The 13,005-nt window shown below is 40.8% G+C and overlaps 1 protein-coding gene across 1 annotated transcript in view; it reads left to right on the forward strand.

The window, feature by feature from the left end:
- Positions 1-1,007: 1,007 nt before the first annotated feature.
- Positions 1,008-13,005, forward strand: part of ATP2B2 (ATPase plasma membrane Ca2+ transporting 2) — a 436,864-nt gene continuing 424,866 nt past the window's right edge. Inside the window, exon 1 of the mRNA XM_075159342.1 lies at positions 1,008-1,120. The gene's annotated coding sequence lies outside the window, so the exon portion shown is untranslated. The remainder of the gene's footprint in view (positions 1,121-13,005) is intronic.

Here is a 13,005-nt window from a genome sequence, read left to right on the forward strand (position 1 = left end):
AGACATTTGGTAACTGGTTTTAACTCTCATGGTGAAAAGATTATATGGCACAACAGAACTGTTATGAAATCTAATTTAAGCTTATGTGCAAAACCAGGAAAGTTTGGTTATTTAACTACTACATTAACTACTCTGGAAGTGTTTCAAAGATGCCATCCTCTTTTTGGCAATGTTGTGAGGAAAAGCAGTATCTTCAAATCTATGTTGTGGTTTTTTTTTTTTTTTAATAACTTTCTAATACTGGAGCGTTAGTTCATCAGTTCCTCAGTACATCTTCTGTACATAGTACTTCCTTCATAAAGTGAAAATATACATACATTTTTCCACAGGTCCTGTGTCCCAGGGCGGGACTCTTCATCTCTCAGAATCAAGGTCAGGCCTTCCCCTTGCGATTTTTGGAGAATTCTGACTGAAAACTGTGAGTATTAAGAAAAAAATTTTAAAAAGGGTGGTGGTGGTAAACCTTTTCTATTGACAGACGCGATTAAACCCCCTCTCCCTGAGGCGGGGTCAGAGCTGCCCTCACCTGCACGGCGCCTCCGCGCGTTCCCGCCAATGCCCCGACATCTTGCGAGCGCCCGCGGTGTGAGAGGCAAATTTTAACGTAGTAACTTGAACAGTATAAAACTGAGGGGGGTGTCCCCACGCCCCCTCAGGACGCCCCTTCTCCGGCCCTCTAACCCCTCTAGCGGCCCCAGCTCGCCTCCGCGGGGCTCTCGGCCCTGAGGGGTGCTCCGGGCGGGAAGCCAGGGCCGAGGGGCGGAGGTGGGGGCGCCGCCGCTGCGCGCCCCCTGTAGCCCCGGCGGAGCTGGGCGCGGCGCCGGCCTCTCCCCGCTGAGGGGAGCCCCAGCCCTGCCGGGGGAGGCGAGGCTCCGCTGGGGCCGGCACCTCAGCGGGGAGGGGAGAGGCGCTGCCCGCCCCTCCACCCAGGGCTTCCCCGCTCTCCGCGGCCCCGCTAAGTCTGACGGAGCGCCGCCGCCGCCCACCGCAGCGCAGCGGCCCGGCGCAGGAGGGAGGCGCCGTGCGCGGCCCGACTCCCCGGGCGCCGCCGCTGAGGGGACAGCGGCCGCCTCCGCGCTCCCGGCGGCTCCGCTCCGCTCGGCTCCGTTCGCCGACTCAGGTAGGAGCGGGAGCCCGGCACGGCCCGGCTCCGCCGGTGCGGGGAGGGGGGCTGTGGGGAGCGGCGACCCCCGGGGGCTGCTCCGCGCTGAGGTGACCTTGAGGCGCGGGGGACGGCGAGGGAGCGCTGCCTGGGGCGGCGGTGGCGGGAGCCCGCCGGGGCCAAGCTTGCCCGCAGGGGTGCTGGGGTCAGCGGGATGCAGCTGGAGGATGTTTTCGGGCAGTGAATGGAGGCGGCTCTGCCGCGGGCTCGCTCTGCGGGACGGGAGGGCTGTGTGGCTGCCGCGGGGTAAAACCACCTCACACCGTCCGTTTCAAGCCCAGCGGTTTCTTCAGTGACAGGAATAGGAGCGCGCAGGAGGCGGCGGGCGAAGGTGACCGCGCTCTCCCCTGCCCTGCTCGGGAAGCCGAGGGGCTGGGAGCTGGGTGGCGGCAGTGCAGCCCAGCGCTGGCCCGCCCGAGGCACAGCGGTCCCCGGGCGATCACCGCCCGGCGAGGGGCTGCGAATGGCGGGAGCCTGAGCAACCCCCGGGACGGGCTCTGGGGCGCCAAGTTTCAGAAGGTGACGCTCTTCTTAGCAATACCTGAGAGCGTTAGAAGGAGGTTTATGCCCCTCAGCCCCGCTCCTTCGGCTGGGTTGTGCGAGATGATGAGCTGAGGGAAGGAGAAGCCCCTCGGGAGCGCTGTCGCCGCCGTGTCCACGGGCGGGGGAACTCGCCCAGCTCCTGCGCCTTCAACTGAGCTCTGGTACGGCGGGGATGGGGCTTTTTTCTTTTTTTCCACTGGGGGATTTAAATATGTTTTACAAGCAGTAGTTTTCAAAGCCTCGCAGTACTGCAGTGAAGTGTTAGAGCACCTCCCAGCCCGAGAAAAACTGCGGCGGGAGGTAACTTTCCCGAGGTCACAGAGTGAACCACCCCTGGATCCCGGCTCAGGTGTCTGCTGTAGTCCCCGTGGCCATCACCTTTGCACGGATGTCGTCAAGGTGTGCTTTCCTATCGTCCCTGAACATAATGGATTATTTTTCTAAAATTTTGACTAGAGACTCTACTAGAAATGTGGAAGAAGGAGTACTGTCTTCCGTTGTGTATCTTTGAAAGGCCTGTTGTATTGTAGGTGGAGGAAACATCTCCTTTACTTAATTAAACTGTCAAAAAGTTTACTTCTTCCTGTGTATTTCTTGCTGATCATTTCTGCTTTTTTTTTTTTTCCTTCTTATTGTTGTGTTATTTTATCACATTACACCAACACAACCTAATCCTGTGCTAATACTTTCTTTACTTTCTTTTTATTTAAAGCGTATTTTGTGGTAAAGTGATATTTAAAGTGAGATGGTAAAGTGAGAAGCATGGATACCAAGATAAGGTGCTGGGAAGATAGGCAAGCTGAAAGCAATGGTGTAGAGTAGGGCTTCACTGCTGCTGAAATAAACTAAAATGTAAGTTTATAAACAGTGTGAAAGTTGACACTGCTGTAACTCAACTCCCAAACAGTAAAAAGAAATCTTTCAAAGAATACTGGTATCTTGCTGGTAGATACTGCAAAGCCTTAGTTACGTAAGTAGTTCTTTGAAACTGAGTGGGACTGCATGCATACGGTCGTGTTCGCAAGTAGCACTTCATTTCTGATCTTGTCCACTCATCTACACGTGACTAATTTTCTTGTGGTGATTCAAACAGAATTCAGCGTTTTCATGACTTTTTTTGTGAAGAAGCGGTTGCTTGTCTATGTCTGTGTATCTTGCTAATAAACTAGTTCAGTTTTCTCTTTAATGACTTTTACGATCTAATGTTGACCTCCATTTTCAAAGTGAGCATTGCTATAAGTTCGTCCTAAAGCAAAAGAACATGTATTAAATGTTCAGGTTAGCGTCAGTATTAACATTTTCACTTTAACATTTAGTGGAATGAATGCAGGGTATTATGTTACCTTTAATTTGTATTTGATATCATTACCAGTATTGTCCTTTGCTCGCATGCTATAAATCCAGGACCACAACCTCTTGATTATCGAGGCTATTGAATGTGATATTGATCCAAATTTCTGGCATGTCTCTCTATCCAAACCATATCTTTTAACCATTCAATTGCCTATTTCCTGATTATGCTAAGTAAATTTTTAATGGTTTTGACAAGTTCCATGGGGAGATAATGGCTATACTTATATGGTGTCCTGTAATGCTGTCACCTCAATAAGATTCATTTTGGAGGAGTGCAATGGGGAGAGCGAATGGACCATTATAGTAGCCAGTGAGTTTGGTTTGGTTTTCCTCAAATAGGCATTTGATGTAATTTGAGATGCCTCAGAGTACGCCTCCTGGCCTTTCGCACCGTTTCAGAGGGCTGCGAGTCTCCTCTATGTCCCGTGTCATTTATCAGACACAATAGGGCACCTGTAGGTAGCACTAGCTACCTATAGATAGCTGAGTCAAACCTGGTGCATCTGGTTCCTTATCCTTTGTTAGCTAAGAATAAAGCGCTGCAGATCACTTACCACAGTAACTTCAGTGATGTGACTAGAAAATAGGACTATTTGTCTGAATATAGATAAACCTCTAGGTGCTAACTTAGAGTTTATCTACATCAACAAAACCTGCATATTCTGATTATTTGTCCAAAGCTTAAAATAGGCAGTTTAAAGTATAGCAAGTGAGGTTAAAAAGAAAATTCTGATACTCAAAATACCCTCAAACTTGCATTGTAACTTCAGAATAGGTGCAGGATGATGAATGCAGTTGGGCAAAAATAATCTGTGTTGACCATGAGGAAAAAAGAGAGTAATTATACAAGACTTAAGTGATGTTTTAGTGACAGTCTGCTGCGAGATGGTAGTGGAAGAGATAATTTGGAACAGGAAGAATGTTTACGCTTGAACAAAATTGTGTGGCTGCTGAAATATTTTAAAATAAACATTTGAACGAAGTTCAAACTTCCGATGAAGCTTACCATTGGAATGTGCGTGTCAGATATATGTAAGAATTCTGCTTAAAATCAAAGCTTTACATATAATGTATACTGTGCAATAGATGTTTGCAATTCACAAAGTTCAAAGTGGAACATAAGTTGTCCTTTGAAAGAAAAAACATATAAAGAGTAACATAAATAAAGATAAGTATAAATGCAGACTCTTTATTTTAAGAATAGAAGTGGCAAATGCAGAAGGCTAAAATAGTTTTAACTAGCTGAAAAGAAAAAAATCTAAAATCTTTCAGAAAGGAAAATAGTATTTACGTGTAAGAGGGTAACAGATGTGACAGTAATGCGTGTCATAGTGGCCGAGATACATGTTCGTCTCAGTATATTCATGCTACAGAATTATCAGTTAAATCAGAAAGGCTTATTTTTTACCAAAGCCTACTCTGAAAAAAGTTTCATCTTCCATAAATGGAGTTATTTAGTAGTGAAATATTTCAGACTTCCATTTTATAGGTGTGACCAACTCTTTCACATTTATTTGATCTAATACAGCATATCCTAAGTGATGTGTTAACTGGCATTTTCCTGGGTCACCCCGTACACGTCAGCATGGACTTGTATCTAAAGGTCATTATGTAAAAGGCCTTGTTTTCACATATTTTGAACCTTACGTTCAGAATTCTTGAATATTTTGTAACATATAAATAAAATAGCTGGTGTGCTGCAGGGGCGCCCCCCCCCACTGGAATGTAAACCAAAAAGGCTTTAAATGTTTCTTGGAGGCAGAAGTGGCTACATATTTAACACGTACAATAGGAAGTGTATTTTGGAGGGTTCATTGCAGACCTTTAAGTGTGCAGAAAAAGACATCATTTCTGAAGAGCCTGAGTTTCTTCAGTCTGAATGCTCAGGTCAGTGCCCTCATAGCCTCAATAGCAATTCTCTTGTGGAAGCTTATTTATCTGCTTTCAGCTATTTCTCTCCTCTGATCTAAAGGCCTCACATTGCTCACAGATTTTACAGTCTTCCCATCGCTCCTATTTTAAGGCCATACATCCCAAGAGCTGCTCAGCTTCCAGAAGTTGCCATATTTAGATTGCCAAATACTCGTGAAGGCAACGTTGTGGTGCAATTTCTGAACGTGAAAGAGCAGCAACAGTGATGTTGTGTACTAGGTAGTACAGTTGTCATAGTACAAGAATCTTTGTTTGCACAATGAATTTATTCATTGTATAGCGGAACGCCTTTAAAAAGTAATAGCGTGGGGTTTTTCAGAACCAAAACTAATTTCTTTCATTGGTGCTTCTTGTGAAGGAGGTATTTTGTCCTGCCTGCATGTAGCAGTCTGATTATGTATATATTGTATGTATATATGGAAACCATCACATTGGTTTGCAAATTCATCAAGGAATGATTGATTTTAATTGTTGAAGGGACAGGATTTGGAGCTGCAAGACTGAATCATGTTTTCTTCTCACACCCACCAAGCTTCGCAGCAGTTTGACCTTGGATGTGCGTTTCAAGTTCTGAAAAACTTTGTGCGGTATGAAGCCCAGAATACTGAAGCTGTTTCTATTGAGCATTTATATTTCTAAGATTAACAAGTCATTAATTCCATAGTGTTTGGGGAATTATCTTTAGCCTAATTTATTTATTAATATGCCTAAAATAATATTGAACTTTATAAAAAGTATGTCTAATAGAAAATCATCCAGCAGAGACGAAGATTGCTTAAAAATATTGCAGCTGCTGATATCCACTCCATATTACATGCATCTCTTCTTAAAATGCTTTAGGATACAGGAGTTTTCTGATGAATAGGAGCTTTTTCTTGGTGGTTAACAGTGAGGCTAACACCTAGCATATTCCTTTTGATACCTCATTATGAGCAGCAGATACTTTCCGAGCCTCTGGATAGCTTTACTGTGCAAAAGTCACAGTGTCACCTTGAATGTATTTGCTGATCATATATATTCTATCCTGCTTATTGAATAGTGGTTCTTCATTAGTGGAAGTTATTCCCACTAACGGGAAATCTTCCATCATGGAAGGTGTGATTGCAGTCAGCAGAACATACAAAACAGGCCCATATATTAGACTGTCTAGCATTTCAGTTTTTGTGATGCAGGTATTTTCTTGGTATTTTAAACCTTTTTGTAATATTGTTATTATTTAAACAGGCTAATAATGTTTAAGAGGATTGAAATAATAGGAGGTTTGTTTTCAGGGAATGTTCTCTGCAACCAAAATTGGACACTCCCAATAGGTTGATGGGTTCCTAGAAAATATTCTAATAGGCATGTCTAAATGTTTTTAAGCAGGAGTATTAAATGAGGAGATTTATGATAATCAAGAGCAGAAAAATGTTCTTTGCTATAATCAGATTTCTTAGCAGTTCTGGTGATAGCAATTGCTGAAGCTTAAGGTAAATTCAGTTTATTCCAAACAAATGAAGATTTTTATTCTTTGCTATCTGAGGAAATTGATCTATGCATTTTTAGGTGCTGGCCTATAGTCACAGTAAAAGCAAATTAGTAGTTTTGAGAATAAACCTACGCCAAAAAACTAATTAGTGGCAATATTAGGTGTATATACAACTGCTTTGCTGCATTGAAGTTGTAGTCTTAAGTTCAAATGCAGTTTTAATGCATTACTTTATTCTACAAAATCTATATGTTCACCAGGATTTTTCCGATGTGTGAAGTATTTTACTAGCTTTAAATCAGTTTTTGTGGACTAAAAATAGAAGACTGGCATGAGTTTTCGCCTATAAGTAGTAGAAAGTAATTACATGAAGAAAAAATGTCAAAATTTTATCTGGAAAAGATCTACTCCATGTTATTGGGTTCTTAATTACAGTAAGTACCGAATGTCCAAAAGCCCTGACAAAAAATAGGCCCATTTTTGGTTAAACATGCAAATGACACAGGAATCATTCTGGAACATAAAGAATGATTCTTCTTGAAAGGTTAAATACTCCGAAAAATTAATGTGTAATAAACTGTAGCCCTGCTGACTCTGTGTCAAGTGCTAAAAATTTGAGAGCAATAGGAAAAGAAAATGCCATTATGGTGTGTGAGGGTTGGTGTTAATAGGTTTGTTTCCTCCAGAAGATACAGTATTATGTTGCTTTTTGAGTGACCCAACAGTGTTCCCTCCGTATTTTTTCTTGGCACTGCTAACATTTATTGCTCCCTAGGTAAATAAGATGACAAGACAGAGTTGCATTTACTGTGAATTTTCTTGTGATATTTTTTTTTTTCCTTCCTTTTTTTGACTCTTGGTTTTGCAAGCTTCTGGAGAGTAGAGAAAAATGGAAGGGTTACTTTATGTGTGGCACTCCTGTTATACATCCTGGCATGACATACACCTTTTTTAAAAATACCATTATACTATTTGTTACTTACAGTCTACAGTGGCTTCCAGATCCCTTCCAGCAGAACTCAGCTTATCTCTATTTTGTATTTTTACTTGATTTCTAGTTTTGCACTTGCTCTGCTTGCAGTTTACTTTTCGACAAGTTCTTCAATATATTAAGTTTTATTTTTAATTTTGATCTTGTCCACTTGTGGATTGAAGGTGATATGAACCCTACCTGCTTACTTCACAAACATTTTTTCTACTGGAATTTGTTAATGTATACAGCCAGCTGTGAGATGTATTCTTGCAGTGTGCCACGTGAAATTGCATTCCATTGACAGTGAATTTTAGTACTTTTAATTTGTGTGATGGTTGGTTTCTTTGTTTTTTATGAAACTTTGCACCCACTAAGATGCAGTCAGTCCCCTACTAAGCTGTGATTTCGTATCAGTCCTTACTGTCCTATGCAAATACCATGTTGGACAGTTACTGAAAGCCTTACTGTAGCCAGTATAAATTGCCTATTACTGCTTTTTCCTTCTTTGGTAGGCCATTTACCATATCAAAAAGGAAATTTCATTGGTTTGACGTTTTGATTATTTTCAGGCACTTAATCCTTCAGGTGCTTATGTGATGATTTAACTTGTTCCAGCATCTTCCTGGGTATAAAAGGGAGGTGGATTGGTTTGCAGTTTCTTGAGTCAGAGTTGCTTTTCCTTTGGAAGTTGCATACTATTTTTGCCTCTCCACAGTCCTTTGGGAACTCTACCCTTCCTTTGTGCATTATTGAATATAATAGCTAATGTTTGGGGATGGCTTTAGGTAATTCCTTAAGTACTCTGCAGTGAACTTCATAATTCTCTATCAAACTGAGTATGTCTGGCTTCTTTCGATATTTTTTAGCCTATTCTTTTTTTCTTCAGGCCTGTAGTCCTGTAGTCTTGGTAAAAATCACTTTAGAAATTTTTTTGCTTTTCATTATTCTTTAAATGGAGACATTAAAAGAATATGAAGGAGGTACTGAATACTTCAGCTTTCTCTTAGCCATCTGTTATTTTCTCTCCTTTCCCATTAAATCCTAGAACCTCTTTTGTCTCCCGCTTACTTCTGCTGTATTTATAGATCCTTTTTCTATTGCCTTTTTATGTCCCTCATTAGTTGTTGATCCTTTTGTGTGTTGGCTCATCTGGATCATACCCAAGACGTTTGTGCCGTTCTTTTCTACTTGTTCTTTGTTAAATGCTCTTGTTTCACCTTTGTACAATCTCTTCTGATAGTCAAAGCCTTTAAAGACTCTGGATGTAACAGTAATAGTCTCTTACAACGCTTCCTGTATTCCCTCTGCACTGAGATAATCTGTTGCACTATTTTATACAGGCTTTGTTGATAACTATCGGTTTTCCTGAACTCCTTGATCATCTCTTCAAGAGATGTTACAAATCATTTGGCTGAGTTTGCTGAAGTTGCTGCCCTGAATTCTACTTCTTTTTTTGTGCTTCTTTCACATCTTCCTTTCAGTATGCTAGTGAATTCTCTTGACTTGTGATAACGCTTACTTGAAATGTATTGCTGGCCTTAAAATCTCAGCTAATGCTTTCCTATTAATCAGAATAAAATACAACTGCAGTGTTAGTAATGTCTTCCATGTTCATACCTTTATCTTATTAGCACAGCTCCACCTTGGTAATATAACATGTTTCCTCCTCAAGGGAGCAGTATGAAAAGATTAAAACAATGCATGTATGCGAGGGCATGGGATGGGGGAACTAAGGCTGTGTATTTTTACTTGCTTTGTTAGGGGACGTTTTCTGCCTTCATACAAGTTGCAGGCCTTTGCTGGGCTTTTGTATCAGATTAATAATTAAACTGCTACAGTATGCACCTAACCTGCCTGTTTCAAGGGTTAATTCATCACTACTTGTAAAGCTACTGAGAATTTTGGATAGAAAATACTGTTGTAAGCAAAGCACTGTTTGTATCTGCAAGATATTTCTAATGTTATTCAAACAGAGTATTAAAGCCACTTACTTAAATAATGTGGTAGGTTCTACGTATACACAAACAGCCAAGTCTCTTCTCTATGTGAAAGCATCAGTTTTTTTGGTGGTGTTCTTGCAGGCACCGTTCTGAGAACCAGTGCGTTTCAAGTAGAAGAACCTGCCTAGAACAGAATACCCTTTCAGTTAAAATTTCATCCTGCTCTAAGGAGAGAGTATCACATTTGTAAACTTAGCACTAAGTGTTGTGTCCTTGTCAAAAGACCATTTCCAAGTAACATTTATGGCCTGATTGTCAAATAAGTTATAGATAACGCAGTAGAAATATTTAATGTATTAAGGGCAGGATTTTTAAAAAGGGGAGGAATGAAAGCCAAATGGAATTTTAAGTCCTGTTGGCTTGTCAGTGGGATTTGTGCATCTATAAGTTGGATGTTTTTGAAAATTGCACTCTAAATTTGTGACTAATAGAGATCTTCCCATGATAATGGTATAAAAGGCTTACAAGTTACCATTAATAATTCAACTGAAGATTATTGGAGTCTGATTCAGTACCTCCTGAAAATGATGAAAAAGTTTCTCTCATTGATTTTAGTGGCTTTGGGTTATGTTGTTAGGGCACTCTGATGAAATAATGTGCTTTTGGGGGATAATTTTGCCCCTTCCAATGCATCTAGGTAGCCAGAGTTGAAAGTCATAACTTACAGGAGAAACAGATGATGGAGTGTTCTTTGATCCTGTTTATGTACAAGTATTTGCAGAGCTGTGTAAGATCCTGTTCCCCTGAGCGCAGGAAGAATCGGGCAAAGTGAGTTTCTCTCTGCCAGCTTTCCATAGCAAAAGCTCAGTGGTGGATTTCCTTGGGAAGGGAAGTGGGAGGTGGGCTATGCAGTAGCTATTACTGCTGTGCAGCATGGGCTCCGCATCAAACGGAACAGCAGCAGTGCCCTGCCTTCCCTCCCAGCCTCCCTCCATCAGCGCACAGGCATGTCTGGTGCTGCAGCCTTCGCTGTTACGCACCACTGAGGAGCTGGCTGTTTTCATCATTCCTTCTCTTTCTTCGTCTCTTACTGTCTGCCTCTCCTCTTTCATATTACCTCTTTCCATTCTCAAAAAATATCTAGATGAATCCTTTCTCCTTAAACCATTTGAATTCCTAAAGAGTCTTATGTTTGATACTGCTTTGGATGGAAACATGCCTTTTACTCTTTTAAATGAGCGATGTCAGTTAAACCTATGAGTTTTATCCAACCAGATTTTCAAGCATCCCAGAAGCACAGCACTGTCTTTGGATAATCTGTGTATAAATATAAAAAATAGAAGCCCTGTATATATATTTGTAGGGGGCATAAAATCTATAACAGAACAACAGTGGATCATTGGTATTGTTAATAAAGCAGACATAATATTTAAAGATTTTTAGGGAGATGTGGAATTTTTGTTATCATATCAGTATCTGTGAAGAGATTCATTAATCAAATCAAAAATTTGTGAAAATATGTTCATTAACACTGAAAGATGAGCTGATAGGTTCAGATCCCTCTGCAATGGAGGGAGATGTCTTTCTAAAAGAAAATACAGAGGTAGTGGTGTTGAACTGGAAGTCATTTGGAAGTATTTTTATCTTCTCACACGACCACTCAGTACCTTTTAGCAGGCTGCCTCTCTGCAGCCGCAATGAGTGTATGACACTGATGTCTTTTCAAGTTGAATAAAATTCTGCTTCAGACATGACCCTGCCTGAATTTCTCTATCTGTGGAACAGAGTATTGCATGCTGAAAGACACTTGGAGAAGTTGAAATGGACACTTACGGGTGCATACATTAGTGTTTAGTTCCTATGTGAATGCTTTCTTCAGTGCGGGGGGGAAAAGCTTTTTCAACCTGTCATTATATATGACTTCTGGCTTCATAACTTTCCTATGATTCAGCCCAATTTTTTTTTATCATATTTCTGTGTAATTATGGTGAAATAAATATGAGATTGGTGGAGTTTATGATATCCATTCTGATTTTAAACCTATGACTCCTGGAAAAAAATTGTAGGCCTAAATGCTTTGCTGTGTGAGGGGAAGGTATACAGAAGGAAAAGCCATAGGATGACTGTAAGTGTTGAACAATAAAACCGGAACAAAAAGCTTTCTATAAATAGTAGCATGGTCCCAGTTCAGTGAAGTACTTAAGCATATGCCTAAATCCCTCCTTGTTCAACAAAGCACTTATATGTGCATTTGAATTCTGCTGAAATAAAGCATTAAACATCAGGCTTAAGTGCTTTGTTGAATTAGGGTCTGCATCTACGCAGACAGACCTGGAGAGAAGGATGGTTTTCTTCACAGAAAAATGGTGTGCTGTAAGCTTTTGTGGCATAATATTTTCTATGAAATTTCAGACATTGTGCCCTGAAATTGGAGAACTATTGGACGTTAAAGTATTAGAGAGTAATTGTGTTCTGATTTTCCAAAAACTGTGTTCTTTTGTTATTTGCAAATTGGTCAGACTTAATGATAACCGCTGCCTTTGTTAACAGTATGATCTGTGTTATCTATTAAAGTGAATTTCCAATTTCTTAGTAAAACTAATACAACGAGGATTTTCCTCATGACATCAGTGAAGCACTCTGTCAAGGAGTTTTCAATACGAATATGTGTGAAGACCATTTTGGCTCTCAATTTTTGAATTACCGACATAAGATGTCTTACGAAGGCTTATTTTCTCAGAAAATATTTAGCACCTATTTTATTAAAAGGAAATCTAGTTAACCATTTCAATTTTTCAAAGTATTAGTCACTTTTGAAACTATTCTACAGGGATCCTAACTATTGACAGCTATTTTTAGTCATCTTGTCTCAAAAAGCTCCATGTAATGTTACCGGTGGTTGTGATGGCTGGCTGGATCGATCAGAAGGCGATACTTAAAAAGTGTGTCTCGATCAGCCTAAAATAATGAAAATATAATGCATCTTGCTTTTTTATAACATGGACATATACAGCTAACCAGACAATTTTTTCATTTGTAGGAGTATGAAGGTTATAAAACTTACATTTCCATTGGGATGGAAACTTCAATGTGTCACTCCCTTGTCAGGGATTCTGAGGTGCAGACTTGGCTTTTGAGAAACCTGCCCCAAGTCCCTGCTTTGATTGACAGCATAGCTTTTACATCTCAGATCACTCAAAATTAATCAGACCCAGGATCCCCCAAATGCATTTCAGTATATTAGTTATGAGAGTCACCTTCACAACTAGGATACTTTTTCTTTTTTCCCCCTTTCCAATGCAAATCTGGGTGAAGTAGGTAAGTAGTGAGTAGGTGGACTTTTGATAAAGCGAAGTTTTGACCAAAAAATGTTCTGATGTTTTAATGAAACAGAATTACCATGGTGATTTGGAGGACATATATGTGGCAAGTGGATCTAGAAGACCACTTTCAAAAACAGTCTTTGAAGTACTGGGACTCTTTAAAAAGAAGTCTGTACTGCCCAAGTCATACCTAGTGCTAATTGCCTATCAATCACAGTGCTAGAGCACACTGCCTTTGCTTTGTTTACTTCACTGTTTTTCTGTCAAGCACATCTATATACCTATTTTATGTGTGTGCATTAAGTCCCTAT

This window comes from Calonectris borealis, chromosome 10, assembly GCF_964195595.1.
Source record: "Calonectris borealis chromosome 10, bCalBor7.hap1.2, whole genome shotgun sequence".
Taxonomy (NCBI): Eukaryota; Metazoa; Chordata; class Aves; order Procellariiformes; family Procellariidae; genus Calonectris; species Calonectris borealis.